This window comes from Podarcis pityusensis (genome assembly GCF_964106645.2).
Source record: "Podarcis pityusensis genome assembly, chromosome: W".
NCBI classification, from domain to species: domain Eukaryota; kingdom Metazoa; phylum Chordata; class Lepidosauria; order Squamata; family Lacertidae; genus Podarcis; species Podarcis pityusensis.
Genome location: NC_138045.1, coordinates 21,515,850 through 21,528,822, shown reverse-complemented (window position 1 = coordinate 21,528,822; position 12,973 = coordinate 21,515,850).

The following is a 12,973-nucleotide window of genomic DNA, read 5'->3' as shown; positions in this document are numbered from 1 at the left end:
TAGAACTTTTCTATGTCTTCTTGCCACATGTGTCTCTTGTAAACATATAATGTCCAAATTTTTCTTCTTTAAAAATTGTTCGACTTTATTGCATTTTTTCCTCTCGTTCATCCCATTAATATTCCATGTCCATAATTTCAGCGCCATTTTGTCCTCCTTTTTTAATTTTAATGTATTAAAATTCTATAACCTTTCTTCCTCTTCCTCTTTTTCTTCTTCTTCTTCTTCCTCTTCACTCTTTCCCTGATCATCTCCTTCCTCCTCTTCAGGTTCCACTTGATCTCCAACTCCTGCTGCTGCTCCTGCTCCTGCCTCCGCACCTCTTGCTTCTTCTTCTTCTCCTGTTCCTAACTCCTTGTACTGTAGCACGTGAAAGCAAAGTAGTACCCACTTAGAGTGAAACAAGGATCAGACAGACACAGCTTTTTGGAGAAAAAGAAGGTGAGGGTTTATTGCTGAGCAATAATGGACCCAGTTGGAATCTTTTCCAAAAGACTGGGACCCAGAAGCATACAAATCCTGAGGTTATATACCTGAGCAAATCACAGACCATGAGACAATCATGAGACAGTCACGCACGCCAGCGAAAAATGACGAATTAGCGCTTCTTCTTGCCATGCTCACGGCTCCTGGCCAAGCGCAGAGTTTTACTCCCAACTTCTGCTTTCCGTTGTCTGCAATGATGTGCAGTCTGACCTTTTCCCTAGTTCTGACAGAACAGGGAGTTTTGTGGTTTGGCCCTTCCTGTTCTGTGGATTATTTTAGCCTGCATTTGAGGGGGATTTTGTACCAGTGTCTCTGATTCATGTCTTCCCCTTTGTTCAGGGTACAAGGATGTTTTCTAGGTGAAAGGTCGGTTCTGGACTTGCGGTTCCAAGCAGTTTGCAGTTAGCTAAGGCAAAGCTTCCCTTGATTTAAAATGGATTATAAAAATCACTGTAAGCCCTGTTATGTGTGAGCATATATGAATATATTGATTACTGATAACTGATTATATGAATAGCATAAGGGTAGCATAAGAGTGGCCCCCTTTTCTTGCTTTATTCCCCCCTTTTCAAGCTCAGAGAGAAGATTCATCTGACTCCTGAGCTTGAATACCACTCTGGATGTCAGAATAAACCACTGTTTCCTGCAAGGGGACCTGTTCCTGCAGGGGAACTGGTTCCCGACGCATTCGCTCATAACCATTGTCTTCCTGGTCCTCCTCTGGCTCCTCTGGCACCGGGGGCAGAGCTCGATATATTGTCAGAATCTGGGGGTCAGTAAGATGCTTAATATTGCAGCTTATCATTCCTCTAAGCAAGGACAGACAGCAAGGGATTACAGAAAGAAGCAACAGAAAAATAAATCCTCCTATGGCTAAGGCAGTCAGTAGGCTATGCACCCACCCTTCTCATGGGATCCACGACCACATCTTCTCCCAGGGATTCTGAGTGGGAGTGTTGTCACCTACAAGGGCCTGTAATTTTTGCAATTCGTCCTTGATTGTCTTGTTAAGGTCATGGAATTTAACCTGGCATTGACCTTTTGGGACAATTTTGCAAAAACCGCCCGAGCGTGCAAGGAGGTAGTCAAGAACTAATCTATGAGTCATCGTCAGTTGGTTCAAATCCTCCACCTCTGCCTGTAGGGAGCGCAAGACACGAGTGGTGGCATTGATAGTTTTCTCCAGCCTGCATGTAAGAGCAAACAGCGCCGCTCGATTTTGCTCAGAAACTACTCCTGGGTATATGCCCATTGAGAGGAATCCTATAAATCCTCCCCCAACACTCCCCACAGAATTTGACAGAAAAATTTCATCTTCACAGTGCTCGCCTAGGGCTGCCCTTTTCCGTCTGCTTCTGAGGTGGGGCACCTGGTGATTGACCTCCACCGTAACCGGAAAGGTGAAAGCGCCTACGCCTACACATTGGTAATTTCCTGGGTGGAAATTTGTTGCCAATCCATCATATAAAAACCAAAGGTTAGGATCCTTAATCATCCAGCCAGAACATATGGATCCTTGTCCAGTGAAATTAACTGAATACTGAGGGAAGTATGGGTACAAATCTGAAGAGGTAGTATTGCCCTGGTAGGAGGCACTGTAGGAACCCCAAAGCCAAAATTTATCAGTGCATTGGTTATAGTTTCCCAGCCATCCTTTGTCAATGTGGTACTTAACTTGGGGCCAATACTTCCATTTGGAATTCCATACTCCAGTGGAATGACAACAAAACATAGGCCTTTTGTGGTTCTGGTGTATCGGGTGTATCGGTAGGGGGTGTCATTCATTTCGGAAGGTGGGGCTGCAAAGAGGCCACTTTGATTGTACAGTAGGCCTGCCAAAACAACGTCAGGATCCTTGATCAATCCTGGTATAAGGGACATGTCAGCTACCTTCCTTGGGTGTTCATAATATAAGGTAGCATTTTCTCCATATATTTGGAACATGTGTTCAGCATGCTTTATAAAGGCATTACCCACTACCATTGGGCCTCTCTGGACCCACAAGCAAATCAAGATTAATAGGAGCTTCATTCTCATTCTTGTATATGCAGAAGAGAATGATCAGGACCAGAAGGAGTGAGGTTGCAAGAATTATATAAGGTAGCAGGTACCAGAACATAGCTTAGGTGAGATATAGCCTCCCGCTCGGCCGCACCCAGTGGACTTATCAGTGGTCCCCGGGTTCTGGTTGGGCTGGAGAGGTCAACTCACACTGTATACACTCTGCAACTGCTACCTGGAAGGGACCTGTGGGTGGTGGAGGGAAAAAGGCTACAGTGACCAGTATGGCGCGGGGAAATGCCCCTTGGGGAGGTGGGTAGGAGAAGCTGCGTATGGCTCTCCTTGGTTCCCCTGGCATGTACTCTTCCCCCGGTATGTGTCACTATTGTCTTGGACCTGCTTGTGCCCAATCTGGTATGTAGAATTCACAGAAAAAGAAAGGGATATAATAACTGTATGTAGTCAACCAATCCACCCACTTATCAAGAATGCCCCCACCCAGGGATGCCAACCTCCTATCGGCGCTTGCTACTGTTATTTGTACTAGGGGTTTATATGCAAAATCTGGCTGAAATCTGGGATTGACTGATATTTTAAATGGTAGGGGTCCTCCCATCCGCTGGTGCAGCTCCCAAATCTTCCGGTGTGCATAGACTCACTGGCTTCCAGGTGCAGTGAGAGCAGACCTGTAGTCCCGGTGCCTTGCTCCTGCCCACTTCCGGTGGGGCTAGGTGCAAGGGTTCCTGGTGAACTTCAACTTCAGAGGGTCAGACGGGTTCAGCTCACAGTTCCAATGACCCTCAGACCGCTTCAGACAAGAATGATGAATCCACGGGGTTACCTCTGCTACCTTGACCGCTGTTGGTGTGGCCAGCAGGACCGTGTAGGGGCCTCTCCACCGGGGTGTCAAGGGGTCACTTTTCCACTCTTTCACCCAAACTTGGTCTCCTGGGCGGAAAGGATGGACTGGTTCGGCCAGGCTGGTCGGCGTACGCTCGAGACACCACCTGTTTAAAGAGAGAAAAATACAAGAAAGAGCCTGGATTTGCTCTGCGGTTATCTGCCCCCCTACTTGAGTTAAGTCTGCTGTAATTCCTGTGGCTATTGGAGGGGGTCTCCCATACAAAAGTTCAAAAGGGGAAAGTTTCGGTCTTTTTGTGGGTGAACATCTGATCCTGAACAAAGCTATAGACAACAAGTCTACCCATTTGCAATGAGTTTCCTGGCACAATTTTGCTAACTGTGCCTTAAGAGTCCGGTTCATCCTTTCTGTTCTTCCCGAACTTTGAGGTCTATAGGCCACATGTAGTTTCCATTGTATTTGTAAGGCTTTGCATACACCATCCACTATTGATGCAACAAAAGCTGGGCCATTGTCACTGCCTATACATCCTGGTAGGCCAAACCTTGGGATGATTTCTGTTAGGAGGCGTTTTACGACTTCCTGGGCCTTCTCTGTTCTAGCTGGGAAGATTTCCGGCCAGCCAGTGATTGAACATGTGAAGACTAGAAGAGCTTTATAACTTTTCGCCTTAGGCATCTCTGTAAAGTCCACTATTAAATTCTCCATCGGCATTAAGCCTGTTTGCTGTATTCCTGGTGGAGGCACTGAGCCTTGCTTGGGGTTGTTTTTGGCACACAGAAGGAATGCACGTGACACTGCTTCGGCCAGCTGGGATAGCCTAGTTATGTAAAATTGTCTATTCAGGCTTTCCTGCAATGCTGTGGCCCCATAGTGAGTGGACTCATGATATTGTTTTACTATGCCTCTGCCTAAGGCTTCTGGGACAAAAACTCGCTGGTCTGGTAGGATAAACCATCCATCCTGTGGAGGAATTCTGTACCCCCCTTCTTGTAGGTCATATTTTGCTTCTGCCTCTGTGTAAATGGGTTTTATTTGATCTACATCAACTGCTGTAGGAAAAAGAGAAGCGGTTATAGAAGCAGGGGGCGGTGGTAATAAAGCAGCCCATTTCGCAGCTAAATCTGCAAACTGATTTCCCTTTGCGGTTTTTGTGGTTTCTTTGCTGTGGCCTCGGCAATGTATGACAGCAACTTTTTTCGGAGCCCACATGGCTTCCAAAAGAGCCTCTAATTCCAAGCCATGTTTCAGAGCTTTTCCCTTTGCTCCTATGAGCCCCTTTTCCTTCCACAGGGCTCCGTGGGCATGTAAGGTTAAAAAAGCAAACTTTGAGTCTGTATAAATATTTACGCGGCAGCCTGCTGCCAGCTGAAGAGCTCTGGTAAGAGCCACAAGTTCTGCTTTCTGCACTGAGGTTGAAACCGGCAGAGCCCGTGCTTCGATGACGTCATTGAGGGTAACCACAGAATATCCAGCCCTCCTTTGCCCTTCCCTTATGAAGCTGCTTCCATCTGTGAAATATTCTACATTTGGATCTTTTAAAGGCTCATCCTGCAAATCTGGACGGCTAGAATAAATCGCGTCCATTACTTGAATGCAATCATGAGGCTCATGGTCCACTGACTTGGGAAGGGGTAGCAATGAGGCGGGGTTCAGGGTGTTTACAACTTGCAAATGTACTTGTGGGTTACCACACAAAAGCCCTTGGTACCTGGCCATGCGCTCGTTGGAAAGCCAATAGCTTCCTTTGTATTCCATTAACGTTAAAACAGCATGAGGCACATTCACATAAATTTCCTGTCCGAAGGTGAATTTAAATGCCTTTTTAACCAACAAGGCTGTGGCCGCTACTGCTCTCAAACAAGGTGGCCATCCTTTGGCCACTGCGTCCAGCTGTTCTGACAAATAGGCTACAGGTCTCTTCCAGGTTCCCAATCTCTGAGTCAAGACACCTGCTGCCACCCTGTTTTTTCCATGAACAAAAAGATAGAAGGCTCTATCTGGATTTGGCAAGGCTAAATCAGTTTAGATTTTAATGCATTGAAGGCTTTCCTTTGCTCTGCATGCCACTCAAAATGAGCATTCTCTCTTCCCTTTGTGCTTTCATAAAGAGGCTTTGCTAGGGTGCTAAAATCAGGGATCCAAATGCGGCAAAAGCTGGCTGCCCCCCAAAACCCTCGTAATTGCCGGCGGCTTGTGGGTTCCTTAATAATACAAATGGCTTCCTTTCTTTCAGATCCCAACGCCCTCTACTGGTGGGAAATGTGAAAGCCCAAGTATTTCACTGTCTCTTGGCAAATCTGAGCCTTTTTCCGAGACTCCTTGTATCCTGCCTCCCAAAGGAGATAAAGTGAATCCTCCATGGCCTTTTTACAGGTCTCATAGCTATCACAACTTATGATCAAGTCATCCAAGAATTGAAGAAGAACCGTTTTTCCAGGTACTGATTGGAATTTAGACAAATCCTGGGCTAGGACTGTTCCAAAAAGTGTAGGCGAATTTTTGAACCCTTGTGGCAGACGTGTCCAGGTTAACTGGCTTTTTGTCCCATTGTAAGGATCCTCCCATTGAAATGCGAAAATTGGCTGACTCTGAGACGCAACACGACAACAGAAAAATGCATCTTTTAAGTCCAACACTGTAAACACTGTTGCCTCTGATGGAATTAATCCTAAAATATTATAAGGATTGGGCACGCAGGGATGCAGAGTCTGAATTAAATTATTTATCCTTTTCAGATCTTGGACTAGGCGAAACTGATCAGAATTAGGCTTACGAACTGGAAAAAGTGGAGAATTCCAGCTTGACTGGCACTTTACCAAAAGTCCATATTGCAAAAACTTGTCTATGTGCATCTGCATTCCCTCTGCTGTTTGTCTTGGGATAGGGTACTGCCGAATTGCTATTGGCTTTGCCCCAGGCTTTAGGGTTATTATGAATGGTGCTATATTCTTTGCCATGCCTGGTGGATTGTCCTCTGCCCATACTCCAGGTGGGACTCTCAGATTTTTAGGAATCTGTGATATTTCCCTTTGGGGGTCCTTATCTGATAAAGCCATCATCATTCTCCAGGCCTGTTCTTTAGGGACCTCTACTGTAACAATCCCTGTAGCTGCCTGGGGTAATTTCATCTCTGCCCCTTTTGGGGTGAACGTAATTTGGGCTTGAATTTTTGACAGAAAGTCACGTCCCAGCAAGGGAATGGGGCATTCAGGCACATACAGAAATTGATGTGTAAGGGTTTTCCCACCAATCTGGCATTCTTGAGGTTGCAAAAACGGTTTAAGGACCCTGTTGCCAGTGGCCCCCACAATTGTTACTGCTTGGTTGCTTTTTGCTTTTAACGGCTTGGTCAGCACTGAAAATTGCGCTCCTGTGTCAATCATAAAATTTACTAAGCGGCTCCCCAGTTTGACCGAGACCATGGGCTCTTGGGAGCCTAAAGAAGGAGTTGAGCCCGGTCTGTCCTATGCATTCTCATTCTCATATTCTTCCAATTGCGCTAATCCGACAAAATCTCTGCAACTTCCTCTGTTCCTCACATATCTTCCTGCTTGCATGCTTCCACGCTGCGATCCCCATCCTCGTCCCCTCAGTTCCCTGAATCCATCCTGCTGTCCCTCTGTTTCCCCTGCGTTGGGGCACTCCTTTTTCCAATGACCTTCCTTTCTGCAAATTGCACACTGATTTCTTCCCAATGGCTGTCCCCTTCCTCTTCCTTGTCCACGTGCCCTATTTGAACCTCTCCCTTGGGCACCTGCATCAAACGCTGAGCCTTGGCTAATGGCTGCAGCCAAAAACACTGCCTTTTGCTTCAGTTCCCAAACTCTGTCTTTCTTAACCTCATTTTCCCGGTTTATGAAAACTTTCTGGGCGATTGCCAGGAGCTGTTCCATATTTAATGCTTCAAAAGCTTCTAGCTTCTGGAGTTTTTTTCTTATATCCTGAGCGCTCTGCGCCACAAATGCTGCATTAACCATTTGCTTACTTGCAGGGGCTTCTGGGTCAAAGGGGGTATAAATCCTATATGCCTCCATTAAATGTTCCAAAAAATCGGATGGAGATTCATCACTGCGTTGAAGAATCTCAGAGACCTTAGAAATATTTGTAGGCTTTCTGGCAGCACCCTTTATAGCCTTTAAAACTTCCTGCCGATAATTGCCCAAAGCGTCCTTGTCCCTATCAGGATCCCAACCTGGATCTGAAAGTGGGTATCTGGCACGAACCCAAGCATCGGGGTTTGCTTCAGACTTTGGCACCTGAGCCTTGAGATTGTTATCTGCAGTGGCATCTATTCTCCTCCTTTCCTCAGAGGTAAAAAGCGTCATCAAAACATGTCTACAATCCTGCCATGTAGGCAGATGGGTTACCATGATGGAAGCAATTAAATCTTGCATTGCCTGAGGTTTCTCAGAAAAGGGTAATGTGTGAGTTTTCCAATTTAATAAATCTGTTGTCGTAAAAGGAACGTATTGCATGGTAATTGTTCTTGCAGGTCAGGGTCCTATTGATTGGCCTTGACCATCCACTGGTCGGGGGTCTTGGGGCCCTAGGATTGCCCTCAAGGGAAGCATTGGGGCAGGGGCCCCTTTGTTATTCCGAAGGTAATAACCTCCCTTACGAAGAAGAGGCGAAAGAGGTGGGCTTGGCCATGACTGAGAAGTGCTAGGCAAATCACTTTCTCTCATTTTTAGGTCTAATTTCTGCCCAGAATCTGAATTTTATTTTAACCCGTCTCTCAATAGCAGGATGGCTTCTGGAGGAAATCAGCAGTCTTCTTCCTCGAGCACTGGCGGCGCCCAGCTGCCTGCTATGTCTTGTGACCCTCAAGCGTTTGCTCAATTTTTCACTGCTTTTGAAACCTTTTATAGGCAATGTAGGCTGAGGGTTCCGGTGCTTCCTGAGCCGGAAGCATTGCAGGATGTTATCCCAGATACCCTTCCTTGCAGCCAGGACCAACTGGGCACTTCGGCTTCTACGTCAGGCAGGGCTCAGCCAAGAAACACCGCAGCCGGACTCTCCCAGACTCGCTCCTAGTCATCTAGTGCTAGGAAGCCCACTTCGGGCACCAGTAAGGGTAAGGCGCCTGCGAAGAGTGCCAATAACAATTCCATTTCACAGGTCGTAGATATGCCTAGTATTTTTCAGGAGCGGCCGCCTCAGCCCAGTTCAACAGAGGGCGGCTCGGGGTCCGGCTCAGAGGCGGAACAACAAGAACCCCAGGTCTCCACCCCCGCTGCCAACACAAACCCTACCAGCAGCGAGGTGTAGGGGGGTAAGAGGAAAGCGAAGAAGAAGCACACGTCGTCGAAGAACAAAAGGAGTAAGCAGTCAGATACAGAGGAAGATTCAGGTACGTCCTCCTCTGATTCCAATAGTGATGCGCCCATGGAGGGGTACTGGGGTTTTGGTGAGGACAGTTCCGGGCTGCCTTTATGGGTGCATGAAAGAAGAGCCAATTCACATCATAAGATGTTCAATGGAACCCTAGAATGGAAGGAGGGGGCGTTGGTGGAAGATGTAAAAATTTCCACCAACTTATCCATGGATTTTATATTGGGCAACCATCTATCCCAGAGGAAGAGGACTAAAATCATCAATGGCGATTACGTGGATATATTCACACTCCTACCGCCAAATAGATTGACTGGTAAAGGGGAAAAGAAGCGGTCATTTGGTAAGCATAGGTATAGGACTCCTAGGGCCGAACGTACCTTTGACAACTGGTTGGACGGTGTCAGGGAACTGACATCGGAGCCTGAGGCGGAGGGAAGGCTCTCAAATGATGCTGGAGAAGGGCCAAGCAGGGAGAGAGGCAGTTCAGCAGAGGGGGAAGCAAATCAACGTTACACCAGGGATACAGGGGGGCAGATGGGGGAATCGGCGAGAGGGCTCCAGGACTCTTCAATGGACACCAGTGGGGAGAGCACGGGTCCTCCCCTACCCACGCCCTCCCTGCGCAGAAGACTTCCACGCAGGGAGAGTAGGAGGAGACTGGGCATCAAACAACTTTTATGTTGGAAGAGGTTTAAGAAACGCCCACTGACGGATTCTGCTAGCGACTGAGGCAGCCACAAATTGAAGGGCTGTCCAGACAGAAAGGTTTAACAAGGCAACATAGCCAGGAGAGGCGGCAACTTACGCACGAGCAACCCCATACCCATTATAGACGGGTTCCAGGTTTTTATGGGGGTGGTTTGCGTGGCCTATCCAAAACGCTCTATGCATCTAGTTGCTTATATGGCCCGTGTGAGCAGGGCTTACGCGCTGGCTGGGGAGAATGCGGCTCTAAATTATGACAAGAATTTTCGTAGAAACGTTTCTCTCCTACCCTCCACCCATTGGGACCTGAGGGACCCAAATTACTGGACCGAAGACGTTGGCCCTTTCATAGAAAAGAAACATCAGGGACCAGTCAATTCGGGTAACACAGAAGCAAAACGGCAGCGCCAGTGCTGGGAATACAACAGGGGGGTATGTTCACAGCCTTCCTGTAAGTATATCCATGAGTGTGAACGGTGCCTTGGGAACCACCCTGCCTCGGCGTGCTTTAAGGGTAAGCAGCAGCCCTTTCAGGGTGGCAGGGGGTACTTCAATAACAGTCCAAGAGGTGCCCCCGGATCCTCTCATGTGGGACCCAGTAACCGCCAGTAACATCTCTCTTGGGCTGGCCTTCCCCCCTATTTGGCTCCATCCTCTCAAAACCCTACTAGACTTGTACCCCGATAAAAAAGCTGCGAAATACCTATGGGATGGGTTCTCCATTGGTTTCAGAATTCCGGTAGCATTCCTGCCTAACACCGGAGACCCCCAAAACCAGAAGTCTGTTAGGGAGATGCCTGAAATAGTCAGAAAAAAGATAAAGAAAGAAATCGAGGCAGGGAGGGTTGCAGGCCCCTTTCACGATCCCCCATCGAGGGGCTACACATATCCCCTCTTGGCATTGTCCCAAAAAAGGCACCGGGTGAGTTTCGCATGATTCACAACCTCTCTTACCCAAGAGGTGGCTCTGTCAATGATGCGATACCACAGGAACTTTGTACTGTGAAATACGCCTCCTTTGACCAGGCAGTAAAAATGATCCGCAGATTCGGGAAAGGGGCACTCCTCACGAAATGCGACATTGAGTCGGCATTCCGCCTCCTGCCCGTGCATCCAAAAGACTTCCGTTGGTTGGGATTTAGATTTGAAGGGGCGTATTTCATTGACAAAGCGATGCCGATGGGCTGCTCCGTCACATGCTCAGCATTTGAGGCTTTTGCCACGTTTCTGGAGTGGGCCCTACGCTTCAGGACAGGGTCAGCCGGAGTGTCACATTATCTGGATGACTTTATCCTGGTTGCAGATAATGGACAGCGATGCTCTGCCCTTCTGGAGGCATTCACATCCCTGGCAGAGGAGCTTGGAGTACAATTGGCTTCTGACAAAACGGAGGGCCCTGCCACATCTCTGGTCTATCTGGGTATTGAGTTAGACACAGTAGCGCAAACATCCAGGCTTCCTAAAGAGAAGTTGGTCGCCCTTAAGGCACTGATACAACAGCTCCTGCCACTGAAAAAGGTGACCCTTAGGCAAATTCAATCATTGTTGGGTCACCTAAATTTTGCATGTAAGGTGGTTTTGCCCGGCCGCCCCTTCTGTGGCCGCCTTGCAAGACTATCAGCGGGCCTTCGTGCCCCACAGCACAGGGTACACCTCTCCAAGGAGGTAAAATCTGACCTGGGAGTCTGGCTGAAATTTCTGGACAGGTATAACGGTGTATCCTTGTGGCAGGACACCATGGCGCTCAATGCAGATTTCCAAGTCCAATTCGATGCGGCAGGTTCCCTGGGGTTCGGGGTTTATTTCAGGGGACAGTGGTGCGCTCAGAGCTGGCCTGCTGAATGGCGGGGTAAACCCATTACTCGGGACCTTACATTTTTGGAATTTTTTCCTATTGTAGTGGCAGTACATTTGTGGGTGGGGTATTTCCGTAATCATAGGGTTTGTTTCAATACAGATAATCAGGCAGTAGTATCGGTCTTATCAAAACAGTCTGCACGATCCACCAGAGTAGGAAACCTATTATGATCCTTTGTCCTCTTATGCCTTGAACAGAATATCTACTTTTCCGCAAAGTTTGTTCCTGGCGTTAATAATGACATCGCGGATGCTCTGTCTCGTTTTCAGATGGATCGCTTCCGCTTGTTAGTGCCGGATGCTCAGCAGTTGCCGCAGCCTTTCCCGGAGCACCTCTGGAGCCTTGGGAACGAGAAGTGATGAAGGGAGTATTGGGTTCAGTTGCCCCTTCCACGTTGAGATCCTATAAGAAAGCTTGGGCCGACTTCTTAAAGTTTCGCAACAGTATACCCAACTCGAGGCAGGATTCCCCTCCTTCAAAGAGGGAGGTCCTCCGCTACTTAGTTCACCTGAAGGAGCTGGGCAGGGCAGCAAAGACACTTAATATTCAGTCCTCTGCGATATCTTTCTTTTGTAAAGCCCTGCTTTCTACCGACCCGTGCGCTGATTTTGTAGTGTGTAAGGCCTTAGAGGGCTGGCGCACACTCCAACCCCCCAGTGATGACAAAAGGAGACCCATAACTTATGACATACTGACACAGATTCAGAAAAAGTTAAGAGCGGTATGCTGGTCCAAGTACAAAGCCCGCCTATTCTCTGCCGCCTATTCCCTTGTCTTCTTCGGCGCGCTGCGCATAGGCGAGGTGGTATGCGAAGGTGGCCCGGGCTCCAGACAGAGGGGTATCCTCTTAAGCCACTTGACGTTATCTAGCACTGACTTAAACGGACCAGTGGGGTAGGGGGGCCCTCCTTCGCTTGATAGCAAATCAAAAGAGGGGACCTTGCCTGGTTAGGGATACTCGGCGTTTCCTTTACTTAAGACCCAACAACCCCGGCCCTTTCATAATACATGCAGATGGCTCACTTTTGGCAAGGCACCAATTTACGCGTGTCACGCGCTTGGCGATTGCGGCTTGCGGGCTGCCTGCAGCGGAATTTGCAGCTCACTCCTTCCAAATTGGGGCCGCCACCATGGCAGTACACCTTGGCCTTTCAGCTGAGAGGATAAAGGATATGGGGCGGTGGAAGTCCGACGCCTACAAAGCATATGTTAGAAAAAAATTATGACTAGCGACATCTTACCTGACCTCGGTTTGTCTTTCATTTCCCTTCCAGGACACAAGAGGGTTCGCATTTGGTTGGTGGGCCACAGCATTGTGCATTGGGCAACGAACCGGGCCATCTTCGCCGGCCTTGGGCAAAACCTCAATTTACTGCCAAATGTTGACGTAGCTTGGATAGCGCGGAGGGGTGTGTGCTGGGCTGAATTCAAGCCAGCTGTGATGGCCAGAGCCGCCACCAAAGGCCCCCCTGACGCCATAGTTATCCAGTTGGGCGAGAATGATCTAGCATACCGAAAAGCCATAGACTTAAGATGGAACATTTTCGAGGACTTTGCCAAGTTGACGGCTTCATATCCCAACATTACCATCTTCTGGTCCTCACTGCTTGAAAGGCGGGTTTGGAGAAATTGTCGGTGCCCGGTTGCAATCAATAGAGCAAGAAAGATCTTAGAGCAGGCTGTGGCGCGTAGAGTGGCGGCTCGGGGGGAGGGGTGTCATCGGC